Here is a 22,821-nt window from a genome sequence, read left to right on the forward strand (position 1 = left end):
CGCATTGAGATCACTGCCATGATGTTGCTTGCGATTTTAAATGGCCTTCACTTTCCTCGATAGCCCTTCAGTGTGGAATAGTGATGGTGACTATGGTTTCATTGAAGTTGATTGCTATAACTTTTCTATTGTTTTTAATATCCTCTTGCTGTGCCTGATTCATGATCTCAACTTTATCTTAGTGCCCGTTAGGACCTTGGATTACATCCTCCGTGGAGGACAGGTTTGAGGTGGTGGTAGAAGGGAGCTCCTGTGTTAGAGACCCTCAGCTCCATAAAAGTCAAGGCTGTGTGGAAGAGGAAGAGAGGTTTAAGTCTAAACACAATTACCAGGCTCGGAAAGTTAGCACAAAGGGTTCTTATCTTCTTTCAACGGTGATAGCATTTCATTTTCTATATTTATATCCCCGAACACTTCCAGGCACAAAGGAAGCTTTGTTGCACTGTGTCTGGCCGAAGTTTTGCATCCGTTTATGACAGGTAGTAATTGCGGCTGGGATGTCATGTACCTGGGGTGCAGAGGTGCTGGCTCGTGGCCTTTCCTTCTGGGCAGTGTTCTAGCTGGCGCTGCTGCGTTTTCTCCTTCTCTACCCTTCCAAACTTCCTTCATTCAATGTCAGTCTTGTGTTTTATTTTATTCTGACCTAATATGTTTATGTGAGGCCTGCTCTAGAATACATAAAAGCCCATTGTGGAGCAGTAATTATAAACCATGGTTCTCCTAGCACCCCCTGTGGTCAGTTGATAAATGCATAGTCACCAGCAATGTGAAAACTCAGGCCGAGAGGCCAGAGGACTTGGTTGTTTCACTCCACCCTCTGTGAGTCAGAGAAACGGGTTGGATCGTAAACCAGAAACCAGTGCTCCAGTTTGAGGAGACTCACCCTCAGAGGCAAGTGTCACTGCATGTTGGAAGTTTATAAAATGTGATGATCTGCCTTAATCCGTTGGCACCAACATGGCAACATACTTTGTAAATTAAATAGCGATATGTTTTTAAAATCTCTCAGGATATGCGTATGCTATGATGTTCATGTGGACATAGGCAGGCATTTGCTTTCTTTCCTCTTTTCTGTCTTTGCAAGGTTGGGGCTTGATCCCAGGGTATCACACATGCTAAACAAGCGCTTACTTTTCCATTGACCACATTCCCAACCCATAGACATTTCCATTACGCTTGAAACCCGAGAACGGCTCAACGCACTGGGCATGAGCTAATCATCTGAGAGAGAAGCCTGGCATGTTTTATCTTAAATAACTGGACTCTTGGTGTGATGTTGTATTCCCAAGGCCATTGAGCACCAGTGTTCCCCTACCCCCAATAGTCATTCAGCAAAACTCATTGACAGCTTGCTCCGACCTAGGCTGGGGTGAAGTATGGGTCGGGTGGGGCTCTTAGGAATTCATTCCCATTTCTCTCTCTTCTTTAATGCTTTCCACCGGTTATTCTAGATTTCCTCTCTCCTCATCCATAAGAAGGTCCCTACCTTCTGGAGGATAAGCAAGACTGGGCTTTGGGACTACAAGGCTGCTCTGCAGAGGGTCCCTTCCCCACCACTGGTGACCTGTAGCTGAAGTATACAAAGGCATATACAGTTTATAGAAATGAGTATATGGACGATTGGTTTTCATTTCTCGTCCTGAGAGTTTCGCTGGGATTATATCAGAGTGCGGTGAGCCGCCTTTCCCGAGGTTGTTTAAGGACCCGATGACTGCAATAAGCAGGGATTGGAACATGAAGTCACCCAAGACGGGCTTAAAATAATTTGATCCCGCGGAGACATTTTCTGACTCGCCTTACAAATAAACCCCGCTGAGAGTCATCTCCAAGGCAGGCTTTATCTTGGAGGCATCTGCTTATAACTTCGGTAATGACGTGTCTGAAGCAGACAGGATATGGCAGACTGGGGAGCTGGAGCTGTAATCAGGGGGCTTATTATCAAAAGATCTCACTTAATGTTACCCACGCACTGCAGATCGCTGCTCATATTCAGCTTAAGGTACATCCACAGGTTACTGCTTTGTTCCCAAGACTTGAAGGGAGAACAATGCATGGAGTACTGTGGGCATAGCCCCACGCTACATAAGGACTGCGAGCGGACAGAGGGTTGGGTGGCCTAAAGCCCATTATCTGACAGGTTCACGGGACTGAGCCTGTGAGGGGAGGCTGTCGGCCCAGAGAAGCGCCTTTCTCATGGTTGCACAAAGGGTCTGAACGGGTGGCTTAGGGCTAGCATCCTTCTCTTGCAGGGTGGGTGTTTGGAAATACTCTAGGCCGGGGGGGGGGGGGGGAGCAGGTCTCACACAGCTGAAACTCAAGATCTGTCTCACTGATAGTGGGGGACCAGTACCCGATCAGGATGGCATTCTTTCCACCCTGAAAGTTTAGGACAATCCCGTGAGCGATTCCGGGTTGTAGGCTCACCTGAGTAGGGAGCATGGCCGCTCCACTCTCTCCCTCTTCTGGAGAATTGTCAAGACCCAGGTTTTTCCCATAGCTAGGATCATTGCCGAGCCCTATTGGGAGAGCGCAGATTAAAGGCCCCAGAAGGTTGTCTCCTGCATTCTGACCCCCATCAGGGCTTTTGTTTAAGTCTTGTTCAAGAGAGTTGCTAAAGCTTGGACTGACAGTTTCTTTCCTGGATTTCCTGTCACATGTTGCTTCCATGGAAAAAAGTTGGGTTCTATTAATTTATAGAATGTTCTATGCCTTAACAAAATCTCCTTTTGAGTGTGTGTGATATAACAGTATAACAAGCAAAAATTAGCGTACTCTGCATGTCCTAGCTCAGGTGCACACACGCACACACACACACATACATACATACACACACACACACACACCCGTGCATGCACACATGCACTATCCATAAAATAACATGGAAGAAACTATGAGAAAATGGGTACAAAAGTGTATAATTAAGACTCTTTTTTTGAAAGAGACAAGGCAAATGGATTTTAAAATTCTTCTCTGATTGAGCTCATTATAAAATGAAGACATCAATACTTGACATTGCCCATAGCACTCCAAGGGAAAATTCAGTAAAGGAAATATCTCTTCACTTCTTGCCCAAATGTAAATTATATGTGCTCTTGAAGGATGCCCTTTATTTAATTTTAATGCATTTTAAACTTTAATAGGGATTACTCTACATGAATCACTTGCTTTTCAATCCCATTAGCACATAAAACTTGAGAAAGATTCGATTTTCTGGTAATTCCAAGTTTTTTTTTTATGTGGTTTATCACATAAAATCATCTCTTCCAATGAAGAGGGATTTAATATTTGTTGAGAAAACTTCAGTATGGTGTGTTAGCTGTGATCTACCATGGTCAAGTAATGGCTTTCTCTGTTTCCAGCTAGAAAAGAGTCTCCCATTTCCATTCTCATCCCGAACACAATCATTATTAGTTCACAATAAAAGCAAGGCATAGTTGCTTTTTCAAAGAATATTTTGGCATTTCGCTGAAAGAACTATGGGATCAAAGAGATTAAAATTTCCTAAGCAAATGCATGTTATTCTATGTATGTTATAAAGTATGAGATTTTATACTTGAATACACTCAGTAATTAAGAACTCTCTATTTGATACTTGCAATATTTAAATTAAATTTAAAGCATGAGACCAACATACTCTTTCAAAGGGATTAGGGTTGTTGCTCAGTGGTTGAGTCTTAGAGCATTGTACATGAAGCCTTGACCCTGCAAAATAATAATAATAATAATAATAATAATAATAATAATATGCTTAGGTAATTATTTGAAGTATTTTTGATTTTTTGGAAGGAGAAAAAGAGAAGTTCACTAGTAATTTTGATGAAAGTTGCAACTTAAAAAAAATGCCAGACAAGCGGCCCCCCAAATTGAGACAGAAGGAGAAAGAGCAAGGCTGAGGGTGGAGGAAAGATTCCGTTGTGGAGGAGGGCGATACACAGCATGACTAAAGGCAGAGTGGCCGGACGGGTGGGACACTGGGGGCAGCACAGGCTCATCCAGTTTGAGTAGAAAGGAAACTGCATGCATGGAAGAATCAGGCTGCTGGTTAGGCTGGAGCCATGCTGGGAAAGGCCTTGCATTCTGCACATAGGCAGCAGCGTCCTGGCAAGGGTCAAGTAGATACTGGGACCAGTAAAGGGCTGTCCAGACTCACAGTGTTCTGTGAGTTTCTGCCCCTCTGATGAAGCCACTGAAGGTAGACCTGGCAGAAATGACAACCATCTGCTACGGGGAACGAAGCCAAGTCAGCTCTACCTCGCCATTGCTGTTTGTTGAGCTCTAGGTAAGAACTGGAATGGGAAAAGACAAGGAGAGGAGGAAGGAGAAAGAGCAAAAGGAGGAGAAGGAGGAGGCAAATTAACACAAGTGCAAGGTAGACCCTGTGGATTGTCTCCCTTTAAGAATAGTGAGTGAAACTCGGGGACAGACACGGTAGAGGAGTCAGAAGGAGATGAACCTGAGTGCATGTTGCGGGTTGAAGAAACTGAAGGTCAGAGACTGCGAAGGCCGAGGAAATGCTGCTGATCTGGAAGTGAAATAAATCTGGGCTTTTGAGAGAACAGACTTAGCTTTCAGATTCTCTACTTGAATCTGGACATTCATAGGAAGTCTCAAAATTAATCTGTGAACAATTAGCTGGACATGTGAGCTAATATCTTTTTGTATAAATCTCTTAGGGAATTGAGAGAATATGGATTAGTAACTACTGTGAGGCTGGATCTTTTTTCCTCTCTTCTCTCCATGAAGATTTAACAAATACAGTACATGACAGTTTGAATGAAAATGACCTGCATAGGCTCATATATATTTGTATAATTCTCCCAGTTGGTGAACTGCTTAGGAAGGATTAAGAGGTGTGACCTTGTTGGAGGAGGAGTGTCTCTGGGCTTGAGGTTTCAAAAGCCTCCCTCCTTCCTCTTTCCCTCCCCCCTTCTCCCTCTCTCTGCCTGCAGGTCAGGATGCAATGTTCTCCCTTGCTGCTCCAGCCCTATGCTTTGCCTGCTTCTGGTCATGATGGTCATGGAATAACTCTAAAACTATAAGCAGGATCCCAGTTAAATGCTTTCTGTGATAAGAGTTGTCTTGTTCATGTTGTTTCCCAAGAACAACATCACAGCAGGTAAGACACAATACAACCAGTTACAGCTGAGTTTTAGATAAACTATCCTGAATTTTTAGTATAAGTGTGTCTCATACAACCTCTGGGATATCCTTGTAAGTCTTAAGGGTTTGTCAGCTTAGTAGGGTCTGGAATCACAAAAGACAAGCCTCTGTGTATGACTGGGAGAGAATGCCTTGACTAGGTTAATCAACTTGGGCTGTAAATAGATGGCCTCATTCCCCAAACTTGGACTGAAAAGAACTCTCAATCTGGATGTAGGCATTGGCCACTCTATTACTTGACTCAGAATACAATGTGACAAAATGCCTCAGGCCCCTGCAGTCATAATTTCCCTGCTATGATGGTTATACCTTCAAACTGTGAGCCAAAACAAACCCTTTCTCCCCTAAATTGCTTTCAGCAGGCTGTTTTTTGTCAAAGCAACAAGTAACTCAGGTGATTCCCGTGCAATGTTTGGTCCTGCATGTTTACACACTAACTGCTGTAGGAAATCCTACCACCAGAAGCCTTTACGTTAACCGCCCACTTGGGCGTTGCCTCTTATACTATTTATGCCATTGTAAAGGTGCAGCTGGCCTCTTTTCTGGCTGTGGGATTTGGTTGCTGTTCTCCGTTCCAGCAGAGGATATTGATTTGTGAGTCTACCCCTAAATAAATAACCCTCTATTATTCTCAATTCTGAGCTAGTGTGGGATTTCTTTTAAGTGTCCATCTTTGTGTAACTTTGACCCATTTTATAAGCAGCACATTTTTTTTTTTAAATTCACAAACCCCAAACTTGCTACATAATTTTCAGGTTCCAATATAGAATAAAAATGTGTGAGTCTCCTTGTCCAAATACATTTTAAGTTTCAAGATGTTGACCTCAGAGCTCAATGAAGCATGCAGTCCTTCTAATCATGGGACCTTGAGTGACAGCTCAGCTCATGCTCCTGTGAAGCTTGCCCTGTTCTTTCCATTTGTTATGGTTTATTTGGCTACATTGATCTATAAAATAAATGGGCACAAAGAGTGTGTTTCAAATGAGGTTTTCATGAAAGTGTCTGAAGTGGACATTGAGTGTGTCTTGAGTATAAAGTACACATGGGTAGAGTCTCCACATAAACGACTCTGTTTTTCTACCGTGCCTACCATATGGAAATCAGTTTAAAAACATGAAGTGACTATCTCACAGGAACATGCATAGTATGCATTTTCCTTGAAGCGATACCAAAGTTAAAAAGGTACATTTTAAACCAATTATAACTTTCATTTGAACCCTAAGAGATTAGGTGATTAAAGTGAATTGTAACAATGTATGTACCAGCAATGTTCTTGCTTGCGTATTATATAGCATGCATGTACATTGTACATTTACATGTATTTCAAAGTGCTCCAGGTGATGCATTTATGACCTCATTAATAGTAAATACCATTATCTTTATGTTTTGAGACGGTCTACAAATTGCAGACAGCTCCTGTTTTGGTTTTCCACAGGGATAATCCCCATCTTTCTGCAAAGCCTTTTGAGGGGTTACTCACCAGTCTTTAAATGTGAGAGGCTGTCTTATTCATAATAGTCAATTCCTTTTGTTTTTGGAGTCCCAGAAGGAGAACCAACAATGGATGTTCCAATGCCAGAGGCTGTGTCTATCACCTTGTTCTTTTTTGACCACTGTGATGCTCTTGACTCCTTTCTCTGCTGTCATTCTCTAGACCAATGGCTCTAAAACTTTGAGAAGGTCTTTCGTGGTAGGATCCCATAGTATTGTGTTTTCTGTCTCCAGGGTACAATCATTTCATTGATGTCTAGCAAAGAAGTTGGGCATTCCAAGGATGAGGGTACTGGGTCATGGTGACTATCTCTAGCCCTCAGATTGCCTGGCATTACATATGGAAATCGAGTGACATACTGTTTAGTTCAGGGTCCAGTCTTTCGCTCTCTAGTGGAGAAGAGGTATTGTTTCACACGCATTATTCTAATTCTGAGCCCGATTAGGATCAGAATTTCCTTTTTTTTTTTTTTTATCCTTTCTCCACAGTAATCGCTAACCAATACAATCGCCTTGGGAAGCAGTCAGGGGACATTATACTAGGGAACATAAGTTGTCAGCACAAACAGGTGTGTGACAGGATGCCCATCTTGGCTGTGGAAGGAGGCCCTTGCAAAGATTGTAAAAGAGAAGAAGGCAGTCCCAAACAGGCTTCTCGGGTGGCAGGGAGGGGATAACCAGAATTGCTTAGCAGATCTTGGGCTCCAAGAAAATGAAGGATATTGTAGGCTTCTGCTTGGGTGACCCTGACTAGCCTATGATGGCTTCAGAGGTTCGTGTGTTCAGTGCACACAGACACATGTGTATGTGGTAATGTACATTTTTTTGATTCTTCCAAAACTAGTAAAGGATACCTTATGTAGCTCAAGCTGACCTAAAAACCTTGATCTTGTGGTCCCCTTGTTTCTATAATTTCAGGGATTTAGGCATGTACCACCACGACCGAAGAGATACTTTGTCTCCTGACATGTGATTTATAAGTCAGTCAAAAGTCTAAAATCTACTTAAATGTTTTCATTTTTTAATTTTATTTAACATGCTTAGAAACACACCACTAACGTGACATAGTTAGTCAATGCCAACTAGCAAATTGGTAGCAAAGTAACTCTTTTCTAAACCAAACACATGATTTGCTGCAATTGTGGCAAAGTACCTGGTACAAGCAACTTAAAGGGCAATCAGTTTATTTTAGCTTGTAGATTTAGAAGGCATATAGGCTACCTTTCCAGGCAGGGACATGAGTAGTTGGTAAGATTGCATTCAAAGTTAGGATACATAAAGAGATAATGATAAGCTGGCTTCAACCTTTGCCAGCTTTTATTCAGTCTGGAACCCACAGTCAATTGGGTGTCATGGTCAACATTCGTGGTGGTCTTCTTCCACCACAGTCAATTGGATGGCATGCTCATCATGTATGGTGGGTCTTCCTCCACCACAGTCAATTGGATGCATGGTCAACATTCATGCTGGTCTTTTCCCACCACAGTCAATTGGGTGGCATGGTCAACCTTAAGTGTGGGTCTTCTTCCTTGCTCAGTTAAACTTGTCTGGGAAAAAATCATCACAGAATAATCCCAGATGGATCTCATAAGTATTTCCAAACCTAATCAAGTTGACAGTGAAGATCAGTAGCATCAATCCACCCCTAGTTAACTTGATACCTAAACATACACTTTTATTCCAGAAAATTCTATTGTTGCCTCTCCTAAAGCCCATGGCCATTTTGTAATTCAAAATTTATCTTTAAGAGTGCCCCAAATATTGATAGTTCTATCGTTATTTAAGAGCCCACAGTTCTAATACTATCATTTTGTTAAATTGGAACACTGCCAACCTGCCTTCTAAGTATTTAAATTTTTATACCTATGGACAAATGTTCGTGCCAGTCTTAATCAGGGGGCAAAGAAAGAATGCTAATAGCTGGAAGGCATGGACTTGAAAGACTGCAAATGCGATTGTCTGGGCATGACACAGTCATTAGAGCCACACACTCTTAAGAACTCCTGTAACAAAACCACTTGACAGAAGAAACGGAAAGTGGTGAATCATTTTATCTCATGGTTTTAGAAGGGGTGACGTCCACCATGACATAGAAGGCATGGAAGTGAGCATGAGGTGGTCCATTGTATCAAGAGAGAGAGAGAGAGAGAGAGAGAGAGAGAGAGAGAGAGAGAGGAATATTGCTGCCCATGTTGCTTTCTCCTTTCCTTTTTGATGCAGTCTGAGAACCCAGTGCATGGAATGGTGCTATACACATTCCTTCTTCAGCTAATCCTCTCTGGAAGCAAGTACCCTAATGACCAAGTTGATAATAAAGACTGAACATCATAACTGCTAAATTTTATATCATATGGTTTAAGCTTTTAAGGTCTAGCTATTAGTGTATTATTGATTTTATTGTATTAATGATTTATTGTATTGATTATTTATTAATGTATGTATAATCTTTCCTACTCCTAAATATACACTAAGCATAATTTTTAATAAGTGCTCAACCATGATGCCAATGCTAAGCAGCAGTTTTTCATAGCCCAGTACAGTGTTTTTGACAGAAAAAGTTGTGTCTCAGAAGTGACCAAGGACTCAGCTTGTTTTTTAAACTTAATATACATCAGTAGATAATTTATAGACTCAAATAATAAAATTGAATTTCTAGGTTGTTTCTGAGCCTACAGTTGTCTTAGGAGAATGCTTCATTTTTGTTTGTCCAAAGCAAAAGGATTTCATTCTTCTCAAGTTTCAGGTAGCAGGGTATGAGCAAAATAACACTGGCAGTTAATTGACCCCGAAGATCTCTAGTAAGTACCAACTGTGTGAGCTTGGATTTATTATTGATTTTCCTCTCTCCCTGTTACCTCTTTTGTAAATTCAATTGCTATAAGAATGTCTTTAGCAAGAGAGTGTGCTGTTGATTGAACAATTGGCTTTTCCTCAAATTTGTTTAAAAATGTTTCACTCCTGTAAACGTTACTTAGTCTTCTCCAGTGACTGCTGATTATTCCATATGTGATAACCAATAAATCTGTGCATCTAGCCAAAGAATACCAACGGAGACCCATATATCATATGCCTAAATATTTGCAAATAATACCAAGCTAACACACAGTAAGCTAAATATACCCTGTCTTACAACTTGATAGATCCCCTTCTCAATGGCTGGAAGTTATGCTTGAAATCAGAATTTTCAACATCTTTATTTGATGCAGTTGGGGTAAGACAAGCTGGTCCAGCCTCTGGATCTTGGTCTGTGTATTTTCTCCTTCATCTCCAATAGTCAGTTCCACTCTGGAGACTCTCAAGTATCTCCGGTACTCCAGTTTGTCTTTCCAGTCTTTTTTATATTTTCATAAAGAAAATATTAATTTTGTTTTCTATTTTGTTACTTTATTATTCTGTTTATGGCAGTTGATCAGTGTAGATACCCAAGAGTGGGTACACATCATTCAGAGTGAGAGAGACCAGGTAAAGGAAGACACAGGAATTAGAAACAGATTTAGGGTCATCAAGGCAGCCACCTCATGGTATCTGAATACCCAGAGCATGGTCTAGTATTAGTGGGTTGGCCAGACTCTTAATGGGCATGTTTCCCTCGAGAGGTGAAATTTCCATTCTGTAGTGAAAGGACCATTTAAAGGAAAATTAAGACCTCCAGTGTTATTCATTGCCAGGCAGTATTTCTTGGTATGTATTTTGACATGTTAGTTAAAAGAAACAAACAAGCAAACAAACAAACAACCAAAACCAAACCAAAACAAAACAAAAAACTAATGATGCTATTAACATTTTAAAAACAGGTTTTTAAATTTATTTTTAATTTGTGTTTTGGGTATTTTGCTTATATGTATATCTTTGCACCACATGCACACATTGGCTGCAGAGGTAGGAAGAGGGTGTTGGATTCTGTGGAGCTTGAGTTACAAACAGTTGTTAGCGACCATCTGGGTGCTAGGAACCAAACCTGGGTCTGCTGGAAGAGAAAGTGGTCTGAACTGCTAACAGTGTTATGGGCTTTTAACATGGCAAAGCACAGTGGAAAACTTTATGACTTTTTGACCATGGACCCGTGTGTTTGTGTGTTTGTGCTTGTGTTTGTGTATCCGTCTGTGAAGCACCTCCATCTGATGAAAGCTGCTGTCATTACGAGTGTCAGAAAGTGCTTACTCCACTTCCTTCAATTGCCTCCTTTTAAAAGATATATCTTCTCTTCTCTCTCTCTCTCTCTCTCTCTCTCTCTCTCTCTCTCTCTCTCCCTCCCTCCCTCCCTCCCTCCCTCCCTCCCTCCCTCTCTCTCTCTCTCNCTCTCTCTCTCTCTCTCTCTCTCTCTCTCTCTCTCTCTCTCTCTCTCTCTGTGTGTGTGTGTGTGTGTACATGCTGCTGAGGCTAAAATAAGGCATCTGATCCTCTGATGCTGTAGTTATGGATGGTAGGAGCAGCCCAGTGTGGGTGCTGGCACCTGAGCTCAGGTCTTCTGGAAGAACTTTAGTTTTCCAAGAACAGAAGTTTTTAAACTTCTGGTTTAAACCCCTGAGCCATGTCTGTGTTTCTTTCTTGATATGCCTTTTCTCCAAATTGTCTCCAAATTTTGTTTACCGTATCTCCTTGATATTCCCCCACTCTCTAAGATTCATGCTTTTTTTTTTCAGGGCTATTGTTTCTTGCCTTTATTCTTTTATCTGTTTCCTCTAACATTTTAAAAGCGTGTGTGTGTGTGTGTGTGTGTTGCAATATATATTGTAATCAGAGCACTTTACTGAGGTTCCGGGGAGTGGGTACTGGACCTCATACATGTTAAACCTACTCTTATTATTGAGCTATCTCTCTAATCTCAACTATATTCACTTATAAATGTAAGACAGCTATAAGATCAATCTAAGTATTAATGTGGAGACTATTTTAAGACATATTCCAATGTTAAAAATAAAAGGTTAAAACAGAGTTAGAGTTCTCTTTAATATAAGAAAATAACATAATAATTATATTTTCAATTGAAATAACTAATGAAAAGGTTACCTGTTCACTGCAGAGATTTATAATAGATGCCTGACGTGCGATTTCCCTCTGTATGCTGTGAATATGTTTTATTACCATTGGTTAATAGGAGAAGCTGCTTAAGCCTAAAGCAGGGCAGAATATAGCGAGGCTGAAAGAGACATATAGAGAGATAATAGGCAGAGTCAGAGAGACGCCATGTAGCTGCCAAAGGAGACAGTAAGCCACAGCCTCATGCCAATACATAGATGAATGGAAATGGGTTAATTTAAGATGTAAGAGTTAGTTAATAAGGATCCTGAGCTAATAGGCCAAACATTGTTGTAATTAGTATAGTTTCTGTGCTATTATTTGGGTCTGGGTGGCTGGGAAACCAATGAGCAGCCTCCACCCACAGATGGGATAACCTTTTGATTGCTTTGATTTTTGAAAGTCTGAATTACTGGATTAAAACTCAAAATTACAAATCTATATAAAATGTAATCTATTTGAGATAATTATATTATGTACTGTGATGTGCTTACTTGTTATAGTTTATTATGAAAAATTTAAAATCATAGTATAAAAGAATGGGCTAGGAACTTGGATCAGTCAGTTAAGTGTCTGTTGCATAAAAATGAGACCTGAGCTCAGATCTGCAGCACTCACAAAAAAAGCCACACCCCAAGGTACACATCTCTAACCCCAATGCTGGGGATACAAACAGGCATGTCCCTAGTGATTATTGGCCAGACAGCTTAGCAAAACTGATGGTTCATCAAGAGACCTTGCCAAAAAATAAATTGGACAGTGACTGAAGAAGCCACTGGACTTTATATATTTTTATGTCCACATTCACATATGCACACACACATGAACACATGCACACACAACACACAAAAAGAGAGAGTAAAAAATCATGCATGTCTAATCACACCGTTACTTTGCTCAAATTGTTTTTGAGCCTGCCACTGCTTTTTTTTTATACTTTTATGGTTTATCCTGATTCTTATCTTGACAGGATCCCAGATCCTTGGAGACAAATCTCTGGACTTGTCTGTGAGAGATTACCTAGTGTGAGCAGGCACCCATGTCCAGTTGCCAGGGTTCCTGTTACTTTAGCATTAGGGGCTGTTTCCCTTGGTGCTATAAGCCAAATTAAACCATTCTGTCTTTTGTCACAATAATGAGACAAGTCACCAACACAAGCACCAAGTAGGTGCTTGTAGGACCAGTAGAATGACACACACTTGGGTGGGAACCAACTGCTCTCTAACTGGACTGAAGACCTGTTCAATAAGAGGGCAAACATACCTGGAATTGGAAACCTATCTAACTACTCAATGCTAGGGAAATCATGGTTATTGGAGGAGAATCTACAACCACTAATGTACTAAACTAGAAAAATTCCTAAGAACAATCTATCAACATTTTCTCCTACACCACAGATAAGCGCAGTCTGTTGTGGAATATTCCTTTTGTACACTGAAGATTTGTCACTCAGATCAGTTTCATAAAAAGCTAAATGGCCAATAGCTTGTCTGGATTTTTGGGGGGGAAGAGGACACTGGGGGGAAGAAGGGTAGAGACGTGGAGAGTCACTAACCAGATGTGGAACAAGAAGGCCACACAAAATGGGATAGAGGTAACAGCCACACGGTAGAATGTAAATTAATAAAAATAGGTTCACTTAAGTTGAAAGAGCTAGTTAGTTACAAACCTAAACTATTGACTGAGCTTTCATAATTAATAATAAGTCTTTGTGTGGTTCTTTGGGAGCTGGCAGGTGGGACAGAAAAAGTCCAGCTACAGTAGTCTTTCCTCCTCATCAAGGAAACTTCTCTTCGCAACAGATGGAAACAGCCACAGAAAACCACAATCAATGAAGAGGCAGAGTTGTGGATCTCAGTCCCAGTGGAAATCCTCCTTTTCAAAACACATTTCTGCAGACTCTAATGTGTTCTATGGTATGGCTCTTACACTCTGACTTTGAAATATCCCGTTTGGGGAGCATGTGGACACTTGAAGATGTTAGGCCTTGTTAGCAGAAGCAGGTCACTAAGGGTGGGCTTTTGGCGTTTATAGCCCAGCCCTTCTCCAATCTGGCTATGAGATTCATGACCTGCCTCCCCCCCCCCATGATGTGAAGGGTTTTCATCAGATATTCCCCTTGCTGTGAACTCCACCATGGCTTCCCTGCTGTGATGATCAGAGAATCAAAATATTTCTTTCCTCATGGAGGGAATTTTGGCCATGTTAAGAAGGTAACCGACACAGCCATAATGAATGCCATAATAGTCTCTTGGGCCGGCGTCTCTCCTATTTGCAGTCCTCATCCTGTCTGACTAGATCCTCTTGCTCATCATAACTCAGTCTCCAATATCTGACTCAAAATCTTTCTCCTAAGTTGAATTTTGGTTATCCTTTCTCCTTTTGAAATCACTCTACAGTTGTCTTATCTCTCTGGACTTCTATTGCTGACAAATGATATGTGATCTGGGCTGTGTATTCACTAATGATGAAACTCTCCTGTATCCATTTCTATATCCGAAGCATGCACAGGCCTGACACAGGACTGGTCCAGGTAATGAAAGGATAAATGGATGAATGTATGACTGATGTGTGCCGTATTTGAAATGTAACCATCTCACCTCTAGGACCGTGACAGAGGCCTCGACAAAGCTCATGAAAGAACGTAGTTTTGCACCAGATAATTCAGGGTACCAGAATGATAAAGACGTGATTCAGGTGCAGCTTCTATACATACCCAGCTCTTCACATCGACATCAGGATTTCCCTCTGAGCCATGGTCCCACGTGTTTCCTGCTTTCACCTGAAGTGTTCAATCATCATGTTTTCATTGTTGCCTGACTCTACGGAAAAAGCATCAATTTCCCCAAAGGCCTTTCCAAATTTTCCCTGGAGCAATTTCTGTGCAGGGAGATTACAAAACTCCCACCTCAGAGTCAGGGATCAGCCTTGGAATGAGAAGACACAAGAAAGAGGGAAAAATGTGGGTTTTCTTAGTAAATAATACTCATGTGCAGTGATCAAACGCAGGGTTTCATACTCTACCTAAAGCTGCCAAAGGGAAGGGGAGGGCCGTTCATCATTCTGGGAACTGAGGTTTAAATCATTCCATACTTCACAGAACAAATATTCATCTAAAATGGGGAATTTAAATTATTTTTGTCTTCTTGTGGTGTTGGGATCTTTTTTTTTAAATTTTAAGAATGTGCCTTAATTGTTTTTGGAATGTACTTCCTTGCGGGGGAAGGGGGAGGGGGTCCAAAAAATCTTACTTCCAGACTTATGGCTGCCTCCTAACCTCTACCTCTGAACTTGTCCAGTGCTTCCAATAATGCCATCAAACTGTGAATCAGTGAGCTGATTAACCGCTGTTTAGGTCAGAGCTTCAGGATTTAATCAGCCTTTGAGGAGTTGATCCACCTGACAGGGACCAATAACTCATGAACCTTTTGTGTGTGTGTGGGAGCGCTCTTGATATCAACGCCATCCCATTTCTATTTTCAGATATCTTTAAAACTGAATTATAGAATGTGGACTCTGAAAAAAAATGTGAATTTGAATTCCAGCTCACAGCTGAGCCATTTGCTCAATCCCATAAGGTATTAGAGTTTAGAAGTTTGGGATGAAATCTTCGTGAGCATTCCTGTTGCCATCAGACTTCAAACCCCCGCCTCCCCCCTCAGAATATGTTATTTTCTTCTCCTTACCTCTGCTTGTGATGGCATGAGATGATTCTGTAAGCAAATACACATGCTTCTTCTTTGCAAGATTTGTTAGAGATTGACTATGAAATGTCTCTCATGAACTCATGTATTAGTGCCTAGTGACCAGTGGTTGGCAATATTTCTGGAGATCACAGAAATATCAGGGTTTGAGCCCTTGCTGGACAAGAGTAGGTCTTTGGAGGTGTACCTTCGAAGGTCATCCTTGCCTCTGGTCTTTGTCCCATCTCTTTTAAGTTACTGTCAGGTTTACTCATTCATACCATGATAAAACTCACACACTATCCCAAATTCCTGCAATCATAACTTTTTTATTTGGGGATTATTATTAAGTGTGAGAAAGGCTGTTTGAAAAACTGCTATTTTAACAGCTGGATAATGAGCTGATTACAAATTAGCATGCAGGTCGTATATACAGAGTGGATGCAGTAGGAACAGATTCACACCTCAGGCTTGGAGAGCAGGGTATCAGGAGGATCCATCATTCTTTTCAGAGAACCACATGACTCAAAACCTATGAATTGCTTACACATGTAATTGTTTTAGAATTCTAGCAAAGAACCCAGCAGGGAGAACTGCTAAATGTAACAGAGTCTACTTTGTTAGCTGCTTTATACTGAGGAGAGCAGACTAACTTTGTGCTTTTAAAAATGTCAGAGTTCTCAAGAATGTAACAGCCACAAAACCGGAAGCATCTCTTCTTCTGAAGATTAAAGGGTCATTTTAGGGGCTAGTGAGAAGGCTTAGTGGAAGCGCTGTCAAGCCTGAAAACCCAAGTTTGTCAGATGTCCTAGGTAGAGAAATGAGTTCGAAAGAGACAGCCAAGGCCGTAGATTGTGCTCTGACTTCCACACATGCATCCTAGCATGTATGCACCCACCCACCCTCCCATAACGTAAGAGAGAGTCATACAAAATGTCAAAGGGTGATTTGAATGCAGACGGTAATGCCACAAAGGGCGTCAGTCAAGCTTGATACTAGTTTAAAGCTGGGAAGTGATGCCTCAGACAAGCACAGGCAGTGACCCATGCCTTCCATGTTTGCACTAGAGGTTTTCGGTTTCGACTGGCACGTATGTGCCTACTTGAGGGTGTTTGGAATATTTTGGTACTGTCTGCTTGAAACACAATTTGTATTTCAACAAATGTGCATCATTTGGGGAGGATTTGTGCCACAAAATAAACTAATTTTCAGTAGGAATTATAACTTGATCTTCCTGGTCACAGAAGCTGCAGCGGCTGCTACAACAGGGTTTTCACATATGTCTTCAGATTGGGATTTGTGGCAGAATGACTTAGGAGTATGAGCCTTCTAAACTTTAATAAAGGGGGTCTGCTGTTAATCATATGTTAAATCAGTGATCGCTCATAATTCTCGCATTATAGTAGCCCATTACAAACCTCACCTGTATCATCACGTGGGATTGTTTCTTGAAACGACCCCGTAAAAAAAAAAATTTGCTGGTATTCTCTGGCTGGGTCTCCTGGGCTTGAGCTTCCTGGTCTTGGCTGTAATAGTGCCGCAGTTGGCCAAGAGAGCATGAGTTGGAAGAGGTGTAAATCTGACAGCCAGGAGCCAAGAGCAGAAGGGAAATGAGCAACAGTAATGGGTTTGTTTTGAAGGAAGATGGGAGTAGTCATAATGAGTCCTCGAAAGGACATTTACTTAGAAGCAGATTTGGAATCTGGCACGTGAGGCGTGTTCTCCAGTTAAATATAGCTTCATTGCATCATCCGCATGCGGATTTATTAGTTAGTTTTGAGAGCCTAATGAAAAACTCTCCATAAAACAGTTATTAGAATACAGAACCATCAGTTTTCCCTGTGAATCCCACTGAATTATTTAGGCTGCATGCTGTGGCCCAGCGGTCTTCTATATGTTTAATAAACATTTGTCTAAGCACATTCAAGAGGCACCACTGATGCACTAGCATGAACATTTTCTAGTTTCGTTAATATCTAAAAGGTATCGTTCCAAATATGGGGCAGGATTCCATTTAAAATTGTACTTAAGAGGTTTAAAGCAAATACAAATGTTTGATATTGTTCCCATGACATGAAGAGGACTATGGACAATAAAGCAAAGACAAGTTAGGAATGAAGAAATCTGAGGTAATCTTTCCTTAATGGTTGCCATGAAGGACATCGGGAGACTGAGTTCCTGAGCATTGTCCTAGAATCACGAGAAAGGTAAATCACGGTCCACAAACAGGAACCTCACAAAGAAGAGACTTGGGCTTAGAATTATGATCTGGAGCCAACTTTTTGGTTGGGAGCCAATAGTCTTCTTGTTGGAAATGCCCATGACTTTCCCAAACCATTTGGCTCACCTCCTGACGTAATTGCATCTGAGAGACAAATATTTAAATGGACGGACTGAGGGTAATGGAAGGATTTCAATTACCAAAGAGCATACTGGATTACTTTAAGTGGCATAAATCAGCCTTAAGGCAAACTCAGAGACCAGGCGCAGCATAGTTTCCCAATGCAATATGCATCTCCCCTCTTTGAAGGTAACTCTCCGTGCTCTCAGGCAATGTAAAACAAAGGTTAGGGGTTGAGATGTAATTTGAGTGGAAATGTATTGGGAAACCCACATCATAATTTCAAATATGGAGCGAGGCCAAAATGGTTGAGCATTGCTGAAATAACGGTCAAGGGGCTCTAGCTATGCCTGAAAATGATACAAACGGTTTTAAAAATTCATGCAAGTATAAATTGAAAATTGTTGTGGGGTACCCGCCAATGAGAAGCAGCGGTAAAGTTTTGGAGCAAAACATAATCTCTTATATATCATGCCAATTACAAAGAGCCAGTCTCTTCGTGTGTAGGAACTTAAGCAAAATAGAACAGAGCTGAAGACTAAATGTGGATCCGCAGGCTTTACTTCCTGTCTCTCACAGCTCTGGATGTGTGGGAGCAAAGCTGACTAAAGGCTTTGGTTGGATCCATTTCCAGTCAGAGAGATGGCAGGAGCTGTGTGGGTTGAACTACGCCTTTCTCTTTCTCCTTTCTCTTCTTTCCATTGCAGACTGCCCTTTCGCGTTCTTCTGGTATGTTTGCTGTCCTGTTACATCTCTTCAAGACACAGTGGTTTCTTTCTTCTCCAACCTCAGCCTCCATATCTTTTCCCTACACCAGTTTTCTTCATTAAAGTCCTTGCATTTTGCTCACCTGCCAAGGACCCCCTGTTCAGATGGGAGACTTTCAGATTCTCCCATGTTTCCTCTTGTGAGTTGGCTTATATTCTATCTACCAGTGCCCTTGCTGCCTGACCAAGAAGCCAGGGAGGTAATGCAAATGTTTGAGATATGATTTCTGAGTGAAAGTTGCTAAGAAAAAGATCACATTGAAACCTAGATCTGAAAAATAACAGTAACTTATAAAATCACACAAGACTGGAATGAAACCAGGTGTACATCTAGATGGTAAAATAAGCCAGAAATAGAACCTAATATACTTTGAAATGTTACACAGCAAGTCATTATAGGTCACTTACTCTATGTAGGTCTTTGAAGTTGTTTCATCTTTTCTGTGACTTGTGAGAGACAGGGCTAGGTGTGAAGGAGCTGAAGGGTTAAAGAACTTTCCCAAGCCAGCTTCACCAGCTAGTGCTACAGCTCGTACCAAATCCAGGCTGTCGGGCCCCAGAACCACATCTTAGCCTTTATATCCTACCATCCATCTCTCAAAGAAGAGAGAGATCTCAAAAGCATTAAGGAAAACAGTTATTAACTAGTAAGTATTTGGAGTCTATCTAAGCTTACATTGTACTGCACCATAAACAAAAAAGAGCCAGGAAAAATGTTCAAATGCATTTTAAGCCATGGAAAAGCATTAGAAAACACAGTGTATAATTGATGTCAACTCTGCAAGAATATTAATATACCAACTACTGAGCAAGAGAAATTATGAGATAAAGTCTCACATTTATCAGCAATTTGCTAGCTAAAGTACTTAAAAAAATTCTGCTAGCCCTCAAAATACCAAGCCAAAAGTTTAAATACCAGTGGTGCCAGAAAATATTTTCAAAAACTATGATCAACAAAATCCATATCTACAATACATAGGAACTGTAATATCAAGTAATGCAAATGTGAAGATCTCAAATAGATAAAGATGATTCACAAAAGATGAAATATAAGTAATAGTAATAAATCAAGCAACACACATAATATAAAGGTTATTTTTCAACTAATCTTATTAAAAGAATCACAGAGAAAAACCATGGTGCCTCACAGACCAATTATAGTAAAGACTAGATTTAAAACAAGTTTCAGTGATGCATGAAGGAAAGAGATGTTGGTGGAGAAGTGGGGTCAGGAGGCTTGGAAGAAAGCAGAAGAGGATGATGAACATGATGCCCAGGTACCCAGGTCTAGCTCATGGGAGCATCACACATGGAGCTGGGAAGAAAGCTCGGAACAAAGTTGTAGCTTATGGCAGTGGCCATCACACTTTAAAGTACATGAAAATCTTATGAGCATTTCATAACAGAGAGACTGTTGTGGTCCACTTCCAGACTTCCATCCTGGCTAAGTCAGGACTGTGTCCTACCTACTGGGCACAGCTATAAGAGAATCTTATGTAATCTCAATGTTTCTAGGCAGGGCCTACCCTGGAAGAACTAGTGAGCCATAGAATTATCTGCTGATACAATAACTGAAGTCAGTAGTGTTGAAAAGAAGGTAAATAAAGACAAGGCAGTGAGGGTGGGATGGAGAGACAAAAACATAGTGGAAGGGGGGGGGTTGCAAAACAAAGGAGAATTTTATTACCCTCTGCTCACCAGAAGCTACCAAGCCAGAGAAGCTGATGGGGCAGAGTGAATTTCTGTAAATTTATGAGAATTATTCTGCTGCCTTGTCCTACCTCACTGGCAACAATTCTGACTGATGATGATCTACTAAAATCATCCTCCTTGGTCTTCATCTCTAACTAACCTACATTCTCTAACTTGTGGGTTAGAGACTGTCTAATTCCGGATCTTAGCGTCCCACTAAAAACCTTCCAGTGAGTGAGTCTGTAACCTGCTCTGATTATACCTGTGGCACACCAACAGCCTTTGGTAGTTCCGTTCATAGCTGCAGTAGTTACCTTTTCTGTGGTTAGAACCAAGCACATTTGTAGTACAGAGGCCACTTGTTGGTTCCTGACTGCTTAGCCCCGAAATAATCACACAGAAACTTTATTAATCAAATCACTGCTTGGCCCATTAGCTCTAGCTTCTTACTGGCTCTTATATAGTTTTTTAAATATTTATTTATTTATTTATTTATTATGTATACAATATTCTGTCTGTGTGTATGTCTCCAGGCCAGAAGAGGGCACTAGACCTCATTACAGATGGTTGTGAGCCACCATGTGGTTGCCGGGAATTGAACTCAGAACCTTTGGAAGAGCAGGCAATGCTCTTAACCACTGAGCCATCTCTCCAGCCCGGCTCTTATATCTTAATTTAACCCATCTTCATTAATCTGTGCATCACGAAGTAGTGGCCTACCAGCAAAGTTTCAGCGCATCTGTCTCTGGTGATGGATCCATGATTCTGCCCTTCTTTCTCCCAGCATTCACTTTATTTTTCCCCACCTAGCTCTGTTTCCCTATAGCTCTGCTATAGGCCCAAAGCAGTTCCGTTATTAACCAATGATATTCACAGCATACAGAGGGGAATCTCACATCAAAGCATCTTACAAAATGTAAGTTAAGGGAGAAGAGTTTATTTTGGCTCACAGTTAAATAAAAGCAGGGCGGGGAGGGAAGAAGGGGGCTAAGGATGGAATACAGGGAGAGGCAGCTAAAACCAAGGGCCATTGAGGTAGCATGGAAACCTAACACAGCATGTCTTAGTGAAGGTTTCTATGGCTATGAAGGCCCTATTGCTGAAGAGAAAATCTACAGAACTCACTGAACACAGAGAAGTAAAGTTGGTGCCTACATAGAGCCTTCCCTCCTATGTGCTAGCATCTTTGGTACAGGAAGGTACTCTGTAGGCTACCAAAGGAAAAATGCAGATTGCCTTCTTGGGATTGTTGGCCACTGACCCAAGAGGGTAGAAGGAGCAGACAAGGTGAGCAGGGTTCGGATGGCCATGAGAGTGACAGAAAGAACTTCCAGGAGTCAGCTTCAGAGAGACAGCTCATTTTATTGTCCCAGGGGTAAGGTATATAAGGGTCCTTAGGGTTATGGGAGGGAAGAACTGATTGGTTATAACACAACACCTAATTATCATAGGGGTGGGAGGAAAGAGCAGGACTTATGTGCTGAGTCATACAGCATTTGCAGGGAGTCAGGATGGTTCATCCTCCAAACAAAGTCAGGCATCTGAGCTTAGGGACACTCTCCAATTAAGGTTAGTGGAGGGGAGGAAGCCCTGCCGAGAAAGGAAGTTTTCCGTTTTGCACACAGCCCAGAGAGCTGTCTGGACACGGTGGACTGCAACCTTAATAGCAGGGTTCTCAAACAGTGAAGCGTAAAAACCTACCCAGCTACAAACCTTTAGTTCTACAATGTTGATCTGCCTATGAGATATGTTAGTGCAGTGGTGGCACAGAGCTTATGGGAGCAACCAACCAATATCTGGCTTGACGTAAGGTCCACTACATGAGATTGAACACATACCTGACCCTGTTTGAATGACCAAGAACCTGAGATAGGCCAGGGATAAAACTAGGGTAAAGCCAAACACTACCATTAAAACAAGCAAACAAAAACAAAACAAAGAAAACAACCCAAACAAAAAACCACTTCCAAAATTGTAGCAATAAAATGACTCTTACTCACTTTCTGGTAAATTCACAGGTCAGTGCTTTGCTTAGCCATTGTCAGAGTAGCTTCCATCTGTGGCAGATGATAAAAATACAGAGACCCACAGCCAGATAATATATAGAGTGAGCAAGCTTGGAACACTCAACCCCTAAGTGGAATGTCTCCATCAAATCTCTTCCCTCAAGGATCAAGAAATTCCTGTGAAGAGAAGGCAGAAAGAGTGTAACAGCCAGAAGGAATGGAGGGCACCAAAGAAATAAGATCTTATAAACACAGAAGGACCAACATGCATTTGAATTCATAGAGACTGAGGCAGCCTTCATAGGGCCTAACTAAATGGGTCTGCACCTGGTGGGGTTCTAGAACAGAGGGGAGAAGAGGATGCACGTTGCCATCCGTAACCCCGAAGCAATCTGTAACTGATAACCACTTGCAAACAAAAATTTAGTTTTCTCCAAGGGATTCTCACTGGTGAAACAAACTACTCTTAAGGATAGGTTGTGTGTCTGTGTGTATCTGTGTCTAGCAGTAAGTGGCCAACAGAAAATGAACTCAGTGGCATCTTTGGAGGTTCCTTGTCTCATAAAGCCATGCCCATCCTTTTTCTTCTTTTTTTTTCTTTGAAATTTTTTTTATTTTATTTTTTTTAAATATAATTTTTTTTATTGAAAAAAAAGATTTCC

At 41.3% G+C, this 22,821-nt stretch overlaps 1 long non-coding RNA gene across 1 annotated transcript in view; it reads left to right on the forward strand.

Moving 5' to 3' along the window:
* The window catches only part of LOC126503144 (uncharacterized), a 37,602-nt gene extending 22,999 nt beyond the window's left edge, over window positions 1-14,603 (forward strand). Inside the window, exons 2-3 of the long non-coding RNA XR_007592174.1 lie at window positions 13,473-13,586; window positions 14,277-14,603. This is a non-coding gene — a long non-coding RNA (uncharacterized lncRNA). The remainder of the gene's footprint in view (window positions 1-13,472; window positions 13,587-14,276) is intronic.
* The last annotated feature ends 8,218 nt before the right edge of the window (window positions 14,604-22,821 follow it).

This window comes from Alexandromys fortis, unplaced genomic scaffold (genome assembly GCF_014885135.2).
Source record: "Alexandromys fortis isolate MF-2015 unplaced genomic scaffold, M_Fortis_MF-2015_v1.1 scaffold_43, whole genome shotgun sequence".
Classification (NCBI taxonomy): Eukaryota; Metazoa; Chordata; class Mammalia; order Rodentia; family Cricetidae; genus Alexandromys; species Alexandromys fortis.